This window comes from Salmo salar, chromosome ssa01, assembly GCF_905237065.1.
Source record: "Salmo salar chromosome ssa01, Ssal_v3.1, whole genome shotgun sequence".
Taxonomy (NCBI): domain Eukaryota; kingdom Metazoa; phylum Chordata; class Actinopteri; order Salmoniformes; family Salmonidae; genus Salmo; species Salmo salar.
Window position 1 is genome coordinate 167,102,801 of NC_059442.1, and position 17,700 is coordinate 167,120,500.

The 17,700-nt window shown below is 38.8% G+C and overlaps 1 protein-coding gene across 2 annotated transcripts in view; it reads left to right on the forward strand.

Annotated features, from left to right (window-relative positions):
• The first annotated feature begins 15,903 nt into the window (after positions 1 to 15,903).
• Positions 15,904 to 17,700, forward strand: part of LOC106572010 (ras-specific guanine nucleotide-releasing factor RalGPS1) — a 278,753-nt gene continuing 276,956 nt past the window's right edge. For both annotated transcript variants that reach the window (XM_014145707.2, XM_014145728.2), the window contains exon 1: positions 15,904 to 16,265. The gene's annotated coding sequence lies outside the window, so the exon portion shown is untranslated. The remainder of the gene's footprint in view (positions 16,266 to 17,700) is intronic.

The following is a 17,700-nucleotide window of genomic DNA, read 5'->3' on the forward strand; positions in this document are numbered from 1 at the left end:
CATAAAGATTGTGTGTAACATAATACAAGAAAGCTAGTATACCTCATTTTAAATGATGCCTGGCATAAGTCATAAGACTTTCGCGTTTCAAGTCTGCTGTTTTATGCTCGCTAGGTTTGTGATTTCAATTCAAACAGAATTTGCCTGATGTTTTTATTTCCAAACAGCAATTTATATATTTAACCGGAAACCTCAATGACATATAGTACCAGACAAAAGTTTGCACACACCTACTCATTCAAGGGTTTTTCTTTATTTTTATTTTTTTTTTTTACTATTTTCTACATTGTAAACTATGAAATAACACATATGGAATCATGTAGTAACCAAAAAGTGTTTAAACAAATCAAAATATATTTGAGATTAGTAGCCACCCTTTGCCTTGATGACAGCTTTGCACACTCTTGGCATTCTCTCAACCAGCTTCATGAGGTAGTCACCTGGAATGCATTTCATTTAACAGGTGTGCCTTGTTAAAAGTTAATTTGTGGAATTTATTTCCTTAATGTGGTTGAGCCAATCAGTTGTGTTGTGACAAGGTAGGGATGGTGTCCAGAAGATATCCCTAATTGGTAAAAGACCAAGTCCATATTATGGCAAGAACAGCTCAAATAAGCAAAGAGAAAAGACAGACCATCTTTACTTTAAGACATGAAGGTCAGTCAATATGGAAAATTTCAACCACTTTGAAAGTTTCTTCAAAATGCAGTCACAAAAACCATCAAGCGCTATGATGAAAGTGGCTCGCATGAGGACCGCCACAGGAATGGAAGACCCACGGTTACCTCTGCTGCAGAGGATAAGTTCATTAGAGTTACCAGCCTCAGAAATTGCAGAGTTCAAGTAACAGACACATCTCAACATCAACTGTTCAGAGGAGACTGTGTGAATCAGGCCTTCATGGTTGAATTGCTGCAAAGAAACACTACTAAAGGACACCAATAAGAAAAAGAGACTTGCTTGGGCCAAGAAACACAAGCAATGGACATTAGACCGGTGGAAATGTGTCCTTTGGTCTGATGAGTCCAAATTTGAGATTGTTGGTTCCAACCGCTGTGTCTTTGTGAGACGCAGAGTAGGTGAACCGATGATCTCTGCATGTGTGGTTCCCACCGTGAAGCATGGAGGAGGAGGTGTGATGGTGTAGGGGTGCTTTGCTGGTGACACTGATCCTGATAAAATACCAAATACCAGTCAGTGATTTATTTAGAATTCAGTGCACACTTAACCAGCATGGCTACCACAGAACTCTGCAGCGATACACCATCCCATCTGGTTTGTGCTTAGTGGGACTATCATTTGTTTTTCAACAGGACAATGACCCAAAACACACCTCTGGGTTGTGTAAGGGCTATTTGATCAAGAAGGAGAGTGATGGAGTGCTGCATCAGATGACCTGGCCTTCACAATCACCTGACCTCAACCCAGTTGAGATGGTTTGGGATGTGTTGGACCGCAGGATGAAGGAAAAGCAGGTTTGGGATGTGTTGGACCGCAGGATGAAGGAAAAGCAGCTAATGAGTGCTCAGCATAAAATATATTTTGATTTGTTGAACACTTTTTTTTGTTGGTTACTATATGATTCCATATGTGCTATTTCATAGTTTTGATGTCTTTACTATTATTATACAATGTAGAAAAAAGTTGTAAAAAATTAAATAAAGAAAAACCCTTGAATAAGTAGGTGTGTCCAAACTTTTGACTGGTACTGTATACTAAAATCTCAGCATATTTATCATCAAGTGTTTAACTATATTTTTGGGACATAGGTATAAATAAATGTACGATGACTGTACCGTAGTTTGTAGTTACACAAAATCTGCTAATCAACATATTAAATATAGTTTATATGGTTTCTTACTACTGATATACTAATGATTGCTTTTAGATCATTTATGACTGTTTTGACATTGTTGATATATTGTTACTTATAACTTAATTGTTGAATGAGTGTGGGTTTCCGATTTAAGATGATCCTTGAAGAATGGTGAAATTCTAAAAATAATTGTACAAAAATGTAATATTGGTACTTATACCACACCAAGGAATTTGTCACAATCTGTCCACCAATAACTTTTGTGGTTTTAGGTTAAAACGTTATTTATGCTTCACGTCATTTTTTGGGGGGACCTGTCAGTTTGCCAGAATTGATTGATCTCTATTTGTACTGCTTTATAATAGGAATGCTTTTGTTAGAAATGTTTTTTAAATGAACCTGGACCAACAAAGGTATTGCAAATGTCTGGAATACGTCATTTCTCATTACTTTGCAGCATTTTTTTATTACTGTTATACAATGGTATTTTTGTATCGGCTGCTAACGATAACAAAATACAATCATTTTAGAGTAACAGTTGTTAGTCTATATCACGTGAAAGCTAACTTTGGTGCATTTAATGTAAAGTCTGAACTATATGTATATGGAATTTGAAACTATGCTATTTGCTTACGTTTGACTTTTATCAGAAGTTCTGTAGGTTTTGGGGTCATCAGGGGATATCGAATTATCAATTGAAAATGAATATCTTAGAATTATGTATCGTTAATGAAAGTGGACAGTAAGATTCTGCGCTAGTTGCTACTTTCGTTAAGATGTAAAGTCAGGTTCAAATATTGACACCCTTGGTAAAGATGGGCAAAAATAAAACAAATTCTGAGCTATATTGTATGCTAAAAAAAAAAGTGCTCAGAGATAGAGATTTTTTTTACCTTTTATTTAACTAGGCAAGTCAGTTAAGAACAAATTCTTATTTACAATGACAGCCTACCGAGGAACAGTGGGTTGTTCAGGGGCTGAACGACACATTGGTACCTTGTCAGGTCGGGGATTCGATCCAGCAACCTTTCGGTTCCTAGTCCAACGCTCTAACCACTAGGCTACCTGCCGTTTAACAAGTAATACTTTTTTCTCAAAAATATAGAACACGGTACTGAGCCTTTTTCTAAAAATGTCTTATGAGTTGCAGAACATATTGGGAGTGATCTCAACATAGAATCTTTCCAGATCCTTGATATCCTTTAGTCTGTACTTATGGACTGTCCTCTTCAATTGAAACCACAGATTTACAATGGGGTTCAAGTTTGGCGACCAAAGATGGCCATTGCAAAATGTTGCTTTTTATGGTCAATTAACAATTTCTTGATGCTTTGGGTTATTGTCTTGCTGGTAGACCCACTTGCGGCCAAGTTTCTGCCTCCTGGCAAAGCGAACCAGGTTACTGGAAAAATGAAAATCCAACTCTTCATTTTGACGATAAAAAAACATAAGGATTGGACAATAGTACCAATTGGGTTTGTTTGGGATGCTTCCCTATATTAGTGATTTTAAATTAAAACTACCTCACTGAAATTAGCATATTTATTTTACTATCTAACGAAAGTTGCTCACAGTTTTCCAGAACCATTTCCTAACCCTTGTTTTGTCACCATTTTGAGATATTTTCTTCTTGTAGAAGAACTTTGTGAATGTTTTGTACAAAAATAAATGTTTTCAACAATAAACGTTTTTTTCCCCCCCGTGTAACATTTCATTGGTGATTTTTGTTTGGAAGCCTCTACTTCCCAGGTTACGTTGAATTATTCCAGTGGTATTGCATGCGGGCTATTTATTTCTCTTATGCTTTTGTACATTGAACTAGCTACCTACAGTGTGACAGCCTACCACAGGGTGGGGTATTTTGAGACGTTAGAAAATGTCACATTTGTAATAAAGATAATCTAACGTTTTACCTAATGATATATAAGGAGGGCATTTCACAACATGTTTCACAACAGCACACAACAAAACTCCAGAGACATATTGAGCAACCAACTGATACCAATCACGACCACACCCAGAGACTGATGGCGGACTAAGCACTCACACAAAAATGTCAAGACATGAAAGCACCCTAGCCACACGAACTGACCACTGGTGTAAAGAACAACATTCCATGAATATCGCAAGCACCCAGACACGAATTACCAGAAATACACACACACACACACACACACACACTTAGGTGTGTTGGACTCCGAGGACAAAGGACACTGCCAAGGGCCAATGGGAAGTGGACACCACCTGGAGAGTGGACCGTCCCTCCACTCATCGACCAGTCAGGAGAGCGGACCTACTAGACTCAACGTCAACACACTGTTATTTCATTGTATAAATTGGATGTATACTATGTTTCGGGGCTCTCTTCTGCTAGTTCCCTATGAGCTAAACGAAGGAGTCCGTGCACGCTTTGCCAAATATCTTTGTCTCATAATAAACTGCCTTACTATAAACTGAATCCACCCGGTCCAACGTCTTGACTTGGTCTCCTTCTCAAATAACTAATCATCAACACATCTTGGCTAGAATCTAAAGCATCACGTAGCAGGGTTGTCGCAATAAAAAGGATTTTCCATTTGGTAACATAATGAAAAAGTGAAGAATCTGAGTCTTGGCATCACTCTGTTACCGTGACCCCATTCCTATTATTACTACTACTACTATGACCGAGGGGTTGACCCACATGACATCATCATCACACCGATCATGTCATCATTGTGACAGTATGGTGCTAAGTTATGTAACAAATCACTAACTAATGTAACAAATCACTAACTAATGTGACAAATCGCTAACTAATGTGACAAATCACTAACTAATGTGACAAATCGCTAACTAACGTGACGAATCACTAACTAATGTAACAAATCACTAACTAATGTAACGGATCACTAACTAATGTAAGAAATCACTAACTAATGTAACGGATCACTAACTAATGTAACAAATCACTAACTAACGTGACAAATCACTAACTAACGTGACGAATCACTAAGTAATTTAACGGATCACTAACTAATGTAACGGATCACTAAGTAATGTAACGGATCACTAACTAACGTAACGGATCACTAACTAATGTAACGGATCACTAACTAATGTAACGGATCACTAACTAATGTAACGGATCACTAACTAATGTAATGGATCACTAACTAATGTAACGGATCACTGGATCACTAACTAATGTAAGAGATCACTAACTAATGTAACGGATCACTAACCAATGTAACGGATCACTAAGTAATGTAACGGATCACTAACTAACGTAACGGATCACTAACTAATGTAACGGATCACTAAGTAATGTAACGGATCACTAACTAATGTAACGGATCACTAAGTAATGTAACGGATCACTAACTAATGTAACGGATCACTAAGTAATGTAACGGATCACTAAGTAATGGAACGGATCACTAACTAATGTAACGGATCACTAAGTAATGTAACGGATCACTAAGTAATGTAACGGATCACTAACTAATGTAACGGATCACTAACTAATGTAACGGATCACTAAGTAATGTAACGGATCACTAACTAACGTAACGGATCACTAACTAATGTAACGGATCACTAACCAATGTAACGGATCACTAAGTAATGTAACGGATCACTAACTAACGTAACGGATCACTAACTAATGTAACGGATCACTAAGTAATGTAACGGATCACTAACTAATGTAACGGATCACTAAGTAATGTAACGGATCACTCTCTTTCACTTCTCAAATCACTGTGTGCTGAGTTTCAGGTTCCATATATTGACCTACTAGAAGAAGCCACGTACCTTTACGTCCTCAAGGACTGCTCTGAATCAGGGACTCAAGGGCAGAATCGCCAGAATAGATTTTTGCCCTTTAGATCACAATGAATAAGACGAACTGGACCTGATCCAAGATCAGCACTCCTACTCTGAGATACTTAATACATACAGTACCGATCAAAAGTTTGGACACACCTACTCATTCAAGGGTTTTTCTTTGTTTTTACCATTTTCTATATTGTAGAATAATAGTGAGACATCAAAACTATGAAATAACACATATGGAATCATGTAGTAACCAAAAAATTGTTAAACATATCAAAATATATTTTATAGTTGAGATTCTTCAAAGTAGCCGTCCTTTGCTTTGATGACAGCTTTGCACAGTTTTGGCATTCTCTCAACCAGCTTCACCTGTAATGCATTTCCAACAGTTTTGAAGGAGTTCCCACATATGCTGAACACTTGTTGGCTGCTTTTCCTTCCCCCTGCGATCCAACTCATCCCAAACCTGCTTTTCCTTCATCCTGCGGTCCAACTCATCCCAAACCATCTCGACTGGGTTGAGGTCAGGTGATTGTGAAGGCCAGGTCATCTGATGCAGCACTCCATCACTCTCCTGCTCTGTCAAATAGCCCTTACACAGCCTGGAGGTGTGTTGGGTAATTGTCATGTTGAAAAACTAATTATAGTCCCACTAAGCGCAAACCAGATGGGATGGCGCATTGCTGCAGAATGCTGTGAGAGCCATGCTGGTTAAGTGTGCCTTGAATTCTAAATAAATCATTGTCAGTGTCACCAGCAAAGCACCCCCACACATCACACCTCCTCCTCCATGCTTCACGGTGGGAACCACATATGCGGAGATCATCCGTTCATCTACTCTGCGTCTCACAAAGACACGGCGACTGGAACCAAAAATCTCAAATTTGGACTCATCAGACCAAAGGACAGATTTCCTCCAGTCTAATGTCCAATGCTTGTATTTCTTGCCCAATCAAGTCTCATCTTCTTATTGGTGTCCTTTAGTAGTGGTTTCTTTGCAGCAATTCAACCATGAAGGACTGATTCACGCAGTCTCCTCTGAACAGTTGATGTTGAGATGTGTCTGTTACTTGAACTCTGTGAAGCATTTATTTGGGCTGCAATTTCTGAGGCTGGTAACTCTAATGAACTTATAGTGCTTGATGGTTTCTGTGACTGCACTTGAATAAACTTTTTAAGTTCTTGAAATGTTCCATATTGACTGACCTTCATGTCTTAAAGTAATGATGGACTGTTGTTTCTCTTTGCTTATTTGAGCTGTTCTTGCCATAATATTGACTTGGTCTTTTACCAAAAAGGGCTATCTTCTGTATACCCCCCTACATTGTCACACCACAATTGATTGGCTCAAATGCATTAAGAAGGAAAGAAATTCCACAAAGGCACACCTGTTAATTGAAATGCATTCAAAGTGACTACCTCATGAAGCTGGTTGAGAGAATGCCAAGAATGTGCAAAGCTGTCATCAAGGCAAAGGGTGGCTACTTTGAAGAATCTCAAATCCATTTTGATTTGTTTTAACACATTTTGGTTCTTACATGATTCCATATGTGTTATTTCATAGTTTGGATGTCTTCACTATTATTCTACAATGTAGAAAAACCCTTGAGTGAGTAGGTGTGTCCAAACGTTTGACTAGTACTGTATGTCCCCTGGCCATTGTGCCCATCTCCAGCTCTTTGTGTGTATGTCTCTTCATTGCAGTGCATCCAAAACCAGCCGGATCCTGTTTATATTTGAGTTAGCCTAATTTACATAGCATTTAAATCCCAACTAGAGGATCATGGGTAAAGCATGGTAGAGAAGGGTAGAAGGCTGAACAGAAGATTCCCGCATTTTACCAGCAGAGGGCACAACTAGTCCAATGCATGGTAGGCTATGGTTTGACACGGGCTTCAAAGCAGTAAAGGTTTCTACATATTTATCCAACTGTCTGTGACCGATTTTCTGTATGTTGAATCGGGACCAACTACAAACAGCAATGTCCAGCAGCCAACAGCTAAGACTATCCGTAGACATTTCTCAGGTCCAGTCCAGATGGGGGAGGCTGTCGTTAGATAGATGTGTAGAAGTCTTAATCCTGATTGGATGTGCTGTAGGCCTTGGCCCTTGTCCAATTCGATCAAGGTTAACTGCCTTGTTCAGAGGCAGAATGACAGATTTTTACCTTGTCAGCTTGGGGATTCGATCTAGCAACTTTCGGTTACTGGTCCAACGGCAGGTAGAAATGTGGACTTTACCGGAATGCTAACGGAAGTACCATAGTTATGCTGCTAATACACAAGACGCTAACGGAAGTACCATAGTTATGCTGCTAATACACAAGATGCTAACGGAAGTACCATAGTTATGCTGCTAATACACAAAACGCTAACGGAAGTACCATAGTTATGCTGCTAATACACAAGACGCTAACGGAAGTAACATAGTTATGCTGCTAATACACAAGAGTAGTGATAGCTTGTGGACAGCGGCTTGTAATAATCAGTCAAGGTAATTGGTCAACAAAATGTCTAACATTGAGATGGTTATCTTCTATGGTCAACATGTTAAAGACACAAAGTATTTGTTATAATTATAAACAGAAGATACATCAGGATTTTGGATAATGTAAAAGCAATAAATATTATTGGTACCATAGAGATGAAATAAATGTCCTTTGATGAGGACATTGTCATTATCATCACTTACAAAAGTCCAGTAATTATTACCTCTAAATGACCATACCTTGGTTGAAATACATGCATATTTAACTGGGTTCTAATACATGCCTATTTAACTGGGTTCTAATACATGCCTATTTAACTGGGTTCTAATACATGCATATTTAACTGGGTTCTAATACATGCATATTTAACTGGGTTCTAATACATGCATATTTAACTGGGTTCTAATACATGCATATTTAACTGGGTTCTAATACATGCCTATTTAACTGGGTTCTAATACATGCATATTTAACTGGGTTCTAATACATGCCTATTTAACTGGGTTCTAATACATGCCTATTTAACTGGGTTCTAATACATGCATATTTAACTGGGTTCTAATACATGCATATTTAACTGGGTTCTAATACATGCATATTTAACTGGGTTCTAATACATGCCTATTTAACTGGGTTCTAATACATGCCTATTTAACTGGGTTCTAATACATGCCTATTTAACTGGGTTCTAATACATGCATATTTAACTGGGTTCTAATACATGCCTATTTAACTGGGTTCTAATACATGTGTATTTCATTGGGTTCAAATACATGCATATTTAACTGGGTTCTAATACATGCCTATTTAACTGGGTTCTAATACATGCATATTTAACTGGGTTCTAATACATGCCTATTTAACTGGGTTCTAATACATGCATATTTAACTGGGTTCTAATACATGCATATTTAACTGGGTTCTAATACATGCCTATTTAACTGGGTTCTAATACATGCCTATTTAACTGGGTTCTAATACATGCCTATTTAACTGGGTTCTAATACATGCATATTTAACTGGGTTCTAATACATGCATATTTAACTGGGTTCTAATACATGCATATTTAACTGGGTTCTAATACATGCCTATTTAACTGGGTTCTAATACATACATATTTAACTGGGTTCTAATACATGCATATTTAACAGGGTTCTAATACATGCCTATTTAACTGGGTTCTAATACATGCCTATTTAATTGGGTTCTAATACATGCATATTTAACTGGGTTTTAATACATGCATATTTAACAGGGTTCTAATACATGCCTATTTAACTGGGTTCTAATACATGCCTATTTAACTGGGTTCTAATACATGCATATTTAACTGGGTTTTAATACATGCATATTTAACAGGGTTCTAATACATGCCTATTTAACTGGGTTCTAATACATGCCTATTTAACTGGGTTCTAATACATGCATATTTAACAGGGTTCTAATACATGCATATTTAACTGGGTTCTAATACATGCCTATTAGACTGGGTTCTAGTACATGCCTATTTAACTGGGTTCTAATACATGTGTATTTCATTGGGTTCAAATACATGCCTATTTAACTGGGTTCTAATACATGCCTATTTAACTGGGTTCTAATACATGCCTATTTAACTGGGTTCTAATACATGCCTATTTAACTGGGTTCTAATACATGTGTATTTCATTGGGTTCTAATACATGCCTATTTAACTTGGTTCTAATACATGCCTATTTAACTGGGTTCTAATACATGCCTATTTAACTTGGTTCTAATACATGCCTATTTAACTGGGTTCTAATACATTAATATTTCATTGGGTTCTAATACATGCCTATTTAACTGGGTTCTAGTACATGCCTATTTAACTGGGTTCTAATACATGTGTATTTCATTGGGTTCAAATACATGCCTATTTAACTGGGTTCTAATACATGCCTATTTAACTGGGTTCTAATACATGCCTATTTAACTTGGTTCTAATACATGCCTATTTAACTGGGTTCTAATACATGCCTATTTAACTGGGTTCTAATACATGCCTATTTCATTGGGTTCAAATACATTAATATTTCATTGGGTTCTAATACATACATTTTTAACTGGGTTCTAATGCATGCGTATTTAACTGGGTTCTAATACAGTACATGCGTATTTAAATATTTCTCAAATACATCTCAAATACCCCTAGGACCAAACAGAACTGGGCTCAAATACCCCTAGGACCAAACAGAACTGGGCTCAAATACCCCTAGGACCAAACAGACCTGGATTCAAATACCTCTGGGACCAAACAGACCTGGATTCAAATACATCTCAAATACCCCAAGGACCAAACAGACCTGAGTTCAAATACCCCAAGGACCAAACAGACCTGGGTTCAAATACCCCTAGGACCAAACAGACCTGGATTCAAATACATCTCAAATACCCCTAGGACCAAACAGACCTAGATTCAAATATATCTCAAATACCCCTAGGACCAAACAGACCTGGGTTCAAATACATCTCAAATACCCCAAGGACCAAACAGACCTGGGTTCAAATACCCCAAGGACCAAACAGACCTGGGTACAAATACATCTCAAATACCCCAAGGACCAAACAGACCTGGGTTCAAATACCCCAAGGACCAAACAGACCTGGGTTCAAATACCCCAAGGACCAAACAGACCTAGATTCAAATACACTGCTCAAAAAAATAAAGGGAACACTTAAACAACACAATGTAACTCCAAGTCAATCACACTTCTGTGAAATCAAACTGTCCACTTAGGAAGCAACACTGATTGACAATAAATTTCACATGCTGTTGTGCAAATGGAATGGACAACAGATGGAAATTATAGGCAATTAGCAAGACACCCCCAATAAAGGAGTGGTTCTACAGGTGGGGACCACAGACCACTTCTCAGTTCCTATGCTTCCTGGCTGATGTTTTGGTCACTTTTGAATGCTGGAGGTGCTTTCACTCTAGTGGTAGAATGAGACGGAGTCTACAACCCACACAAGTGGCTCAGGTAGTGCAGCTCATCCAGGATGGCACATCAATGCGAGCTGTGGCAAGAAGGTTTGCTGTGTCTGTCAGCGTAGTGTCCAGAGCATGGAGGCGCTACCAGGAGACAGGCCAGTACATCAGGAGACGTGGAGGAGGCCGTAGGAGGGCAACAACCCAGCAGCAGGACCGCTACCTCCGCCTTTGTGCAAGAGGAGGAGCACTGCCAGAGCCCTGCAAAATGACCTCCAGCAGGCCACAAATGTGCATGTGTCTGCTCAAACGGTCAGAAACAGACTCCATGAGGGTGGTATGAGGGCCCGACGTCCACAGGTGGGGGTTGTGCTTACAGCCCAACACCGTGCAGGACGTTTGGCATTTGCCAGAGAACACCAAGATTGGCAAATTCGCCACTGGCGCCCTGTGCTCTTCACAGATGAAAGCAGGTTCACACTGAGCACGTGACAGACGTGACAGAGTCTGGAGACGCCGTGGAGAACGTTCTGCTGCCTGCAACATCCTCCAGCATGACCGGTTTGGCGGTGGGTCAGTCATGGTGTGGGGTGGCATTTCTTTGGGGGGCCGCACAGCCCTCCATGTGCTCGCCAGAGGTAGCCTGACTGCCATTAGGTACCGAGATGAGATCCTCAGACCCCTTGTGAGACCATATGCCGGTGCGGTTGGCCCTGGGTTCCTCCTAATGCAAGACAATGCTAGACCTCATGTGGCTGGAGTGTGTCAGCAGTTCCTGCAAGAGGAAGGCATTGATGCTATGGACTGGCCCGCCCGTTCCCCAGACCTGAATCCAATTGAGCACATCTGGGACATCATGTCTCGCTCCATCACGCCACGCACCACAGACTGTCCAGGAGTTGGCGGATGCTTTAGTCCAGGTCTGGAAGGAGATCCCTCAGGAGACCATCCGCCACCTCATCAGGAGCATGCCCAGGCGTTGTAGGGAGGTCATACAGGCACGTGGAGGCCACACACACTACTGAGCCTCATTTTGACTTGTTTTAAGGACATTACATCAAAGTTGGATCAGCCTGTAGTGTGGTTTTCCACTTTAATTTTGAGTGTGACTCCAAATCCAGACCTCCATGGGTTGATAAATTGGATTTCCATTGATTATTTTTGTGTAATTTTGTTGTCAGCACATTCAACTATGTAAAGAAAAAAGTATTTAATAAGATTATTTCTTTCATTCAGATCTAGGATGTGTTGTTTAAGTGTTCCCTTTATTTTTTTGAGCAGTATATATCTCAAATACCCCTAGGACCAAAGAGGCCTGGGTACAAATGCATCTCAAATACCCCTAGGACCAAACAGACCCTGGTTCAAATACCCCTAGGACCAAACAGACCTGGGTTCAAATACCCCTAGGACCAAACAGACCTGGGTACAAATACATCTCAAATACCCCAAGGACCAAACAGACCTGGGTTCAAATACCTCTAGGACCAAACAGACTCTCGTTCAAATATCCCTAGGACCAAACAGACCTGGCTGTTTTCAAATACTTATTTCCAAATAAACAATTTGAAATACCCCTAACCAAACAGACCTGGGTACAAATACATCTCAAATACCCCAAGAACCAAACAAACCTGGGTTCAAATACCCCTAGGACCAAACAGACCTGGATTCAAATACATCTCAAATACCCCTAGGACCAAACAGACCTAGATTCAAATATATCTCAAATACCCCTAGGACCAAACAGACCTGGTTTCAAATACCCCTAGGACCAAACAGACCTAGATTCAAATACCCCTAGGACCAAACAGACCTGGGTTCAAATACCCCTAGGACCAAACAGACCTGGGTACAAATACATGGATGAATTTATTTTTTTCAAATGAATGCCAAGACTTTCTAAGTGTATTTCCAAATACATTCCAATATTCAAATACTTGTATTTTCAAATAAAAAATATCCAAATAGTTACTTCAAATTTTTAAAGTAATTGAAATACCCTAAATAGTATTTGAATGGTTTGTAAATTGCATTATAGAATGTTGGCTAATAGTGACACTGATGGTATGGTCATAGTGTATATGTTAATGCTGTTATTGCAGTAGCCACAGATTTTCAAACTACTTGACTACACAAATGAATTGTCGGATAAGGTTCAATCTCTGTGGCACTGGCGCGTTATCTGAAACGAAGATGATGAAATGACCCGAATGCACCTGCGCATCTTCAGGCTATTTGCATAAGACCCAGTCTGTTAACCTACTGATTGGTTTGTCATTACATGAAGGCGGGGCTTCATGTGGATTCGAACTGCTGATTAGGCAATGCACCTATCCGTATCATTACCGTTCTCCTAGCAGCAGGATACTATGTTGGCAGCGTGATCGCATATTTATTTTCTTAAAAATAAGAGTCCCCCTGCAAAAACCTAATAAACTTTGGGAATATCGTTTTTTTTAGCACTTTAGTGCTGTACAACTGTTTTTCACAGCATTGCAACCACAAAATAATAATAATAATAATAATAATAATAATAATTTGATGTTTACACAAATATGGGTATGTTGAAAGCTATTGTGTAGGCTATATTGAAAGAAATAAACTTTGAAAAAAAATACAAAATACATGTTATTGGAATTACTCAATAGAGTCTGCAAAACTTAAATTGGTGTCTTGTGTATTGTGCTGTGCAATGGGTTTAATATAGAATGTTGGTGACTCGTTACCCCACCCACTCCATTCACTGGAACGCAATACACGGTATATGGGATTCTTATTGGCTTGTAGGGAGAACTTTTCTACCTGTCTCAGCTAAAGTGGGATGGGAAATACTCAGTAGGGTCTCTACTAACCAGATATAGTTAGTTTTGAAGGGGGACAGTGTCGTACATATACAGCAACATAGCTTTAAATGACCTGGTACTATCCATGGTCCTGAAATCAATACACACTCAACTAAAATAAAATAATGACCTGGTACTATCCATGGTCCTGAAATCAATACACACCCAACTCAAATAAAATAATGACCTGGTACTATCCATGGTCCTGAAATCAATACACACTCAACTAAAATAAAATAATGACCAGGTACTATCCATGGTCCTGAAATCAATACACACTCAACTAAAATAAAATAATGACCAGGTACTATCCATGGTCCTGAAATCAATACACACTCAACTAAAATAAAATAATGACCAGGTACTATCCATGGTCCTGAAATCAATACACACTCAACTAAAATAAAATAATGACCAGGTACTATCCCTGATCCTGAAATCAATACACACTCAACTAAAATAAAATAATGACCTGGTACTATCCATGGTCCTGAAATCAATACACACCCAACTAAAATAAAATAATGACCAGGTACTATCCATGGTCCTGAAATCAATACACACTCAACTAAAATAAAATAATGACCAGGTACTATCCATGGTCCTGAAATCAATACACACTCAACTAAAATAAAAATAATGACCAGGTACTATCCATGGTCCTGAAATCAATACACACTCAACTAAAATAAAATAATGTCCAGGTACTATCCATGGTCCTGAAATCAATACACACTCAACTAAAATAAAATAATGACCAGGTACTATCCATGGTCCTGAAATCAATACACACTCAACTAAAATAAAAATAATGACCAGGTACTATCCATGGTCCTGAAATCAATACACACTCAACTAAAATAAAATAATGTCCAGGTACTATCCATGGTCCTGAAATCAATACACACTCAACTAAAATAAAATAATGACCAGGTACTATCCATGGTCCTGAAATCAATACACACTCAACTAAAATAAAAATAATGACCAGGTACTATCCATGGTCCTGAAATCAATACACACCCAACTAAAATAAAATAATGACCAGGTACTATCCATGGTCCTGAAATCAATACACACTCAACTAAAATAAAATAATGACCAGGTACTATCCATCGTCCTGAAATCAATACACACTCAACTCAAAAAACATGAAGCAAAACTTTTTTTATCAAAACTAAAATTGAATTTATTTACAAGTTAAACGTAATGAATATTAACCAGGCTATTAGGACACAGTATAATCTTTGCTTACAAAGGCATTTTCTGTGGAGTTTAAACATGTATTAGGTAGTATTTTTCTCTCTGATAACTCATATAAAACATACTCTTACATGTGATTGTGATAAAATATTCCCTTCTTATAATACTACTTTAGCGAGTAAATCAATGAGAACTTCTAATATTATCTACGAATAAGCTACTGTACTAACTCTACCCACATGTATAAATTACCTCAATTAACTCCACTAACCGGTCGTTAACAGGTATGCCAGTACATCATTGTTTCTTTGAAGCGGTTGGCTTCTCAACTAATCAATAGGTAATAATTGGTACTTGGCTCTTTCATCAGGGCAAGGCAAGAGTGAATGGAAGTCTAGTATGGAATAGCATTTTATTTCACATTGGAAGCAACAAAAACAAGTGTTACGGTGTTTTGTTCTCTCTACAAGCCGATATGTATTCTATGTACAGTCTATTACAGAGTATGTGGGGGCAGAATGTAAAGACCCTACTTAGTATTTCCCACCTCACTTTAGCTAAGAGCTAGAAAAGTTTTTATGTTTTTATAAAACAATATTTTGTATTTGTTTTCATAAATGACTTATTGTATTTTCTTGTTGGCACAATAAAAGTGGCCATTGAATATATATCTTTTGAATGAGTTATCCATATTGCAAAGTTTTGAAATGCAGACTTTTATTTTTGAAGGTTTTTCTCATTACCATATACACGTGACGTCATCATTTGTGCTGCTGGCAGAAAACTAGTCTGAGCGGTCAGGTTAAGTGCGCCTACCTGACACTTCCTGCTGTCGTCGTTATGGCTTTTTCCTTTCATGCGCGTGGATGACGTTTCTTACATCTATATCACTGCCATGTTTGTATGCCTTCATCAGATGTTTTCAATTAGAATTTCCACGTCCTCCGGCTGAAGCGCTGCGACCTTGGGTATTTACTCACATTTGGAGGAATATTGGTTGCGGTGTAGTTTAGCCCTGCATACGATAGGCCTACTACAAAGATTGGATTGTGATTTGGTGGTTGGAGTTTTATTTTCGTTTATGTTACCCAGTTGATACAGCAGTGAGACGCAACAGCGAGGGACTGACCCTCGTATTTGTAGAGGTAAGCAACACCTAGGCTACTGCATTTTTGTTTTTCATTTTATTTCGAGCGTGTATCCTATAATTAAAAACATTTTTTTTCTTCTGTGCTCTATCGACTATCATGAACGCCGTGGCATAGAATGTTTGCGTCATGACGAGCGCTTGTACAGGGTAAAGGTGATCTGAACCAGAAAGTGGGTGTACATTTGTCCGTCTCGTACGCATACAAATCTGGGCTAGGTCTATGCGACACTCTGCATTGTCCTCGTGACTTTTGTTAACGAGATTTATTTGGCCTATTTTGATAACATTGAATGTGTCAACAGTGTCTCTACTGTCTACCGTGTAGGCTACAATTGGCAATGCAGCGTAAAGATTCATCTGTTCATGCTACTAATTTTATCAAGTGTATTCATTTATGTATGAACCAGTAATTCTGTAACCCTTTCTGCACTTTCCCGGCAGCCTTGTTAGAGGGTTGCTACATCAGCACTTACAACATATAACTTTGACTTACAAATGAATGATATCTACCCATTGACTATTGAAGAATATGACTTTAGGCCTCATGAACTTAAACTGTTGTACCCCATCAGAACCCAACATGTAAGCTTGTTTTACAACAGTGTTTGTAAACAATGTAAACAAACACTATATAGCCTCAACATGGTTAAAACTATCATTTAGATATCATGGATGGTCAGTCCTTGCATCCATAGCTCTGTCTATGAATTTGAGTAATTACATTTCTCCAGCCCCCTCCATCTGATTTTTTTTTTTAAATTTAATTTTATTTTACAGGAAGTGGTAGTGAGTAGGCAGCGCTTTATTTTATTCAACCTCTGATTGTCCCTTTTTTTAATTAAGCAGTAAGTATAAAAATATATTACCAACAGCCATTTTTATAATTACATTTTATACTAGACTACCCTACCTAGGCAACATTTGGCTGCCCCTATTATTCTAATGGGCTAAGTGCGCAATCTGTTCTCAATTTATTATCATGCAGCAAATCTTTAAAACCATGTTGATCAAGTTGAGTTTTATGGGTCCATATTGAACGTTGTTTCTGGAGCCTTCTGCTGGACCATAGCCTGGCTACCCCTACTCACCTCACCACTAGAGGAATAGCCTGGCTACCCCTACTCACCTCACCACTAGTGGAATAGCCTGGCTACCCCTACTCACCTCACCACTAGTGGAATAGCCTGGCTACCCCTACTCACCTCACCACTAGTGGAATAGCCTGGCTACCCCTACTCACCTCACCACTAGAGGAATAGCCTGGCTACCCCTACTCACCTCACCACTAGAGGAATAGCCTGGCTACCCCTACTCACCTCACCACTAGTGGAATAGCCTGGCTACCCCTACTCACCTCACCACTAGTGGAATAGCCTGGCTACCCCTACTCACCTCACCACTAGTGGAATAGCCTGGCTACCTCTACTCAC